The following is a 6,171-nucleotide window of genomic DNA, read 5'->3' as shown; positions in this document are numbered from 1 at the left end:
TGCTATACAAATACTTTTTAAAACTGTAATATAGGTTTGATAATTACTTTTTTCTTGTATTATTATTTAATTTAGATTAGCAACCTTTTTAGAATGCATAACTCCTTAAATCGGATATCAACTTATATCATCTGTCATAACACTGTTGTTCAGTTGTCAATTTCAGTGCAAAATCTGAAATATACACTTTAATACATACTTCATATACTAATATATTAATTTAATATATTATTATTATTTAATATATACTATAATACACTTTAAGTCTGATCTTATAACTACCACCTCCTCAAAATTGTTATTAATGGTGTTGTTGTTTTTTATTATTATTACCATCAACATGAGTTTAGCACTATTACTACTTTATTATATCATTATTAATAGTACTGTCCATTATTGTACCATTATTATTATTCAGGTTGTTTTTGTAGTAATAGTAGCAGTCATTGTAGTAGAAGTAATTGTAGTAGTTGTAGTTGTTGAAGTAGTTGTAGCAGTGGCAGTAGACATTGTAGTAGTAATTCTAATAAAAATAAATAAAAATGAATGAAACATTTAAAGTTACCAAGTGTTTTATGACTGAAAAATGTTTGTCATCACACGACAACCCCAAACTGAGTGTGCCTCACGTGAGTGGGCTTGACAAACCACCTGTGAAAAACACTCTCTTTCATCTCTTTCACACTTTAACTGACACTTGCACCAGTTTTGAACATTTGCAGACTCATTCTTTAAAAAATAACACTGTATATATAAAACGTGCCTCACACAGGCGAGTGGGCTTGAAAAACCACCTGTAGAATCACTTTCTCTCTCTCTAAAGCAAGTATGCTCTTATAAATGTGAGTGAATGAGTTTTATTTAAGAGGATATCAGCAATGGTAGGTGCTGCATTCATCCAAAGATTAAATAAGATTTTGGTTTATCCAGTAAGTGGGGTAAATTAAATTATCAAGTGTCAAATTATATTTAAAAAGTGACCGATTTTACACATGGTTCAGAATAACCCATAATAATACTTTATAATAATACACAACTAAGCTTTTCACTCATCATAGCACACGTGCTGTAATTATTATTATTATTATTATTATTATTATTATTATTATTATTATTATTATTATTAAAGTATAATCATTATTAATTACCAATAAATGAGAATTGTAATAATAATAACATTATTATTATTATTATTATTATTATTATTATTATTATTAGTCATAGTAGTAGTATTAACTATTATTATAAATAATAATTTTTATTAATTATTATTATTACAAATAATTACCAATAAATTAGCAAAATAATAACAATAATAACATTATTATTATTATTTATTGATAATTAATAATAATAATTAATAATAATAATTATTATTATTATTATAAATGATAATAAAAATGATAATAATAATGTTGGTATTATTATGCTAATTTATTGGTAATTAATATTAATAATACTTATTAATTATAATCTTTAATTATACAATTACTACTACTACTACTTCTACTACTACTACTACTACTACTACTACTTCTACTACTACTACTACTACTACTACTACTACTAATAATAATAATAATAATAATATTGTTATTATTATTTTGCTCATTTATTGGTATCATAACTTACTTAATTATAGTAATAATAATTTAAATCCATATATTTCATTAAATATTATGTTCTTTGTATTGACTTTTATCAAACAATTATGTAAATAATGTTTTCCATATACACAAATAGTCAAATGTTCTGCGTAAACAGTGATTTACGAATAGTCTCCTCTTGGCCGCTGCGAATCGGTTCTATTGAATCAACTCAGAGCCCTTTAAAAGAACAAATCTTTTGCGAATCGGACCGAGCAGGGATGAGGGAGGGGTGGAGTGGCCGAGGAGAGGCTGTCTGCGTTCAGATGGAGGATTAAGCTGGTCCCTATCCTGACAGCATCCAGCACAGACACACAGCCCAAACATCACCCCCCACACCTGTCCAGCCCGTCTGAACCATCCGGAACGACAGCTCCTCCATTCCGCAGCCCGTGCTGGAGCTCCAACGCCGGACAGCACCGGTCCACACCCCCCGGACCGGACCGGCGTCCTTTCAAACCACGAGGTGGGTGCAGCTGTTTCTGTTGTTCTTCTGCAGGCTCGTCCATTCATCGGACATGTGTTTGTGCGCAACAAGAAGCTTGTTCGGGAGATTATTAACAGAGTTTAGATTCGTTCTCCATTGTGCGCGCAGTGCTGTTCGGACGGAGAGCGAGATTCAAATCGGATTAAGATTAAACTGGAGAACCAACAAAAGATTGAGCAGTTTTTCTTTTGTTTACTAGATTAATACACACGACTCGTTATATGTGAAATCAGATGACACGAATGGATTTAGGGGAAAAATCTGTTCACACTGACTGGATCAAGGAAATTCAAAGTCTGTCTGAAGGGAGAATGTAGGTCATTTTGGGCTTCGCGTTGGGTGAAAAAATGGATGATTTTGGAAGATTTTCGAAGCAAATGTTTTGTTTTTTAGTCTGATTGTCGTAATAGTTTCATCATAATTTTTAAACACTGACTGGGATCGTGGTTATGTGTACTGAGTGCGTTAGCGATGTCCGATTCGAAAATGAATCATTTGATCGAATCGGTTCCTCAGAGGATGAACTGGTCGAAGCGAATCGAGTTATCAGAGATATGTGTAGAGATGTGTAGTTAGTTAATTGATCTTTTAATATTAAATATGTATGAAAAATGTATGTTTTTGTATGTAGGGCTTCTAGATGATATGGCGTAAGTTAAACTTAATTTTTCAGATTTGTATTTTAAAATAACCATTGAATTGTAATAACAATATAATAGTATTTTTTGACCAAAAAATTAAACACGCAAGCAGATATGATACGGCTAATATGTATCAAACTATTAATACGGATTACTGAATCATTCATTTAAGCTACTGAAATAAACAATTCAACTGAACCGATTCGCTCCAGTGACTCGGACACGTCTAGCACTCGTGTGTTTACTATTGTTCGCTGAAGCGCTGGTTATTTTGGAGACGCGGCGCAGCACTCGCACGCACTGTGGCTTTTGCGTTGCGTTTGGACTATATATGGCAGCACATATGCTGTGTAAATAAACTAAAGCTTTAGTCTGCAGTTGTAAATCTCGCAGAGCATGTGATTATGTCGTACAGTGGGAGAGCTGAGGGGAACTGCTGTGTTTCTGAATGAGTGAGGTGTGGCATATACACCCTCTTTCTCTCCCTCTCCTCTCTTTTTTGAGCTCATCTTGTGCACTGCAACAGATTTCAAAGCTGCTTTCCACCTACGTTTACATTTATATATTATATATATATGTATTTTTTATTTTACATTTACATACATAGGGGCTACATCGTATTTTTCGTGCACACGCGGCCATGTGCGCGCGCATGCACACAGCACATAAACGCATTAGACAGATGATCTCAATATGTCAGGAGGAAGTGCAGAGCAAAAGGAACATGATTGTTTAGTTGGTTAATGTTCTGTGCATGATTATCAATTATAGTTAATACACATGTAATAAACATTCAATGTATAATAACTTAATATGCTGCGAAATTGCCATATTTGAAACTAAATTAGGGTAGGCTCACCTAAAAATGAAAATTCTGTCATAATTTATGTACCCTTTACTTGTTTCAAGCCTTTATGAGTTCCGTTCCTCTCTCAAACACAAAAGAAGATGAAGCTGAAATCCTGTAACCACTTCCATAGTAGAAAAGACAAATACTATGGAAGTCAGTGGTTACAGGTTTTCAGCTTTCTTCAAAATATCTTCTTTTCTTTTTAAAGGAAGAAAGAAACTCAGAAAGGTTTTTATTCCACCTGAGGGCGACCAAATAGTTATTTTTTAGGTGAACTATCCCGTTAAACAAGTGTTTATTTTATTATGATGCATTAGCTGTTCATTTTTCTGAGACAACAACCTACTGAATAAGGTGGACTTCACTATGGTTCTTTATTAAACATATTTTTACCGCAAAACCTCTTTTAGGATGTAACAGCTAATAATTATTTCAAATGTGGATATTTATATATAGTATACTGTATATATTTAACAATATAATGTTTTGATGCTTGTTTTTAGGGCTGAAATGCCTACGATTCATTGTATTTACTCAGTTTTTTTGTAAGGTGAGTGGTTGCAAACCATTTATATTGGCTTAATTTCAACATAAACATTAAACTGAGTAATGTTCAACTTCATTCGTTTGTTTAAATTCAGCCTATATACATTGCTTGCAACCACTTAACTTAAAGTATTGAGTTAATCCAATATAACCTGAATAGGGCTGAACAATATATTGTTTCACCAACAACGTCACAATGTGTTCATCTGCAATAGTCACATCGCATAGATATGCCGCGTTGAGTTGGGATTGTTGCTTCAATGTTGATGCAGAGTTTAACCACAATGGAGTGAATTTTGTATAATTTACATGTTTTTAAGGACTGAGAGAGATTAAAGTATTCAGGCACAAAAAATTGACTTTAATTGAAAGTTTAATAGGGCAACACGGTGGTGAAGTGGCGAGCACAGTCTTATAGTAGGGAGTTCGCTGATTCGAGCCTTGGCTGGGTCAGTTGGCATTGATGTGTGGAGTTTGCATGTTCTCCCTGTGTTCATGTGGGTTTCCTCTGGGTGCTCCGGTTTCCCCCCACAGTCCAAATACATGCGCTATAGGTGAACTGGGCGAACTAAATTGGCCATAGTGTATGTGTCTGATTGAGTGTGTATGGGTGTTTCCCAGTGATGGGTTTTTGCTGGAAGGGCATCCGCTGTGTAAAACAAATGCTGGTTCATTCTGCTGTGGCGACCCCTGATTAATAAAGTGACTAAGCAGAAAAGAAAATGAATGAATGAAAGTTTAATAAAGAATACTTTTATTGATTTACAGTATATACAGTAAAGAATTTGCAGTGTAATTTCTACATTTACTTTTACAAAACCACAAAGCATCGACTGTTTATTTAACTTTCATTTTTGCTTCATTGCATTTATCATATGCTTGTAATTTGTTTACAGTTTAATGCATGATTCACTTCCCTAGAGAATCATCTTCATTGATAACACTTTAGAGACCAATTCTTACTTTAACTTGTTGCTTATTAGTAGGCCCATCCGAAATCTGCAGATTTTTAGCCCATCATTAATTCTGTTTATTTACTTGAGTAAATGTGTGTACATCTATATTTATTCAGTTTTTTTAACTAATGTCAGTAATATTATTGACTAATGTGAAAATGTTCATCAGATTTTTGTACAATGCAGTTGGTACAGTAATATTTTCTGTGTTTTACTAGACATATTAAATAACAAACTTGCTTTTTTTACCAGATAAAGTGAATCTAATTGAATTTGCATTTTAAACATTAAATAAAAGTTAAAAAGATATTATTTTTTATTTCATATATTAAGATTTAGTTATGATATTCCCAAAATAATTCTGCAGAATTCCACAGACATTTACCAAAATTCTCAGCAGAAATAGCAAAAAACGTCCGCAGATTTCGTCTGACCCTACTTATTAGCATGCATGTTATTGAGATATTGGTTACTGCATATTAATACTCATAAACTACACACTCTGCATGATTTTATTAAATATCCATAATCCTACACTCTCAGAAAAAAAGTACACGGTAGTACAAATAATGTTCCTTAAGCAACAGTTTTATACCTTTGTAAAAGTTGTACCTTACAGACCTCTTATGATGCTGTTCTTTACCTTTTATGGTACAATTGAAATGACGGTAAACAATTGTTCTCATAAAAAAGGTACATACGTTTTGGACAACTCCTTTTTTTATTGCAATATCTATGAAAATAAATATGGCTGGAAAGGCAAAGTGATTTAATAAATAATTTCCATATTAAAACATTATCATCATTTAAAAGCGTATGTTTAAAGAAAATTGTGAACGTTAGTTATTAAGTGCCATAATACAAAACAACAGGAAAAACAAAACTATCTTGTAAACTGAACATTTAAAGCAGTTTTAATAAACATTTGGTAAGCATTCATTCATTTTCTTTTCCGCTTAGTCTCTTTATCAATCCGGTGTCGCCACAGCAGAATGAACCACCGACTTATCCAGCAAGAAAATGGGAAAAATCCATACCCTTGGCG

General features: G+C 32.7%; 2 protein-coding genes across 4 annotated transcripts in view; one reads left to right on the top strand and one right to left on the bottom strand.

The window, feature by feature from the left end:
* LOC147833832 (uncharacterized) overlaps positions 1-6,171 on the bottom strand; it is an 863,518-nt gene that overhangs the window by 62,807 nt on the left and 794,540 nt on the right. The window lies entirely within an intron of this gene.
* The window catches only part of frmpd1b (FERM and PDZ domain containing 1b), an 83,713-nt gene continuing 79,451 nt past the window's right edge, over positions 1,910-6,171 (top strand). For both annotated transcript variants that reach the window (XM_087281020.1, XM_087281019.1), the window contains exon 1: positions 1,910-2,112. The gene's annotated coding sequence lies outside the window, so the exon portion shown is untranslated. The remainder of the gene's footprint in view (positions 2,113-6,171) is intronic.

The sequence above is a fragment of the Danio rerio genome, chromosome 14 (assembly GCF_052040795.2).
Source record: "Danio rerio strain M-AB ecotype USA chromosome 14, GRCz13ab, whole genome shotgun sequence".
Taxonomy (NCBI): Eukaryota; Metazoa; Chordata; class Actinopteri; order Cypriniformes; family Danionidae; genus Danio; species Danio rerio.
This window is presented reverse-complemented; position numbering and strand designations above follow the sequence as displayed.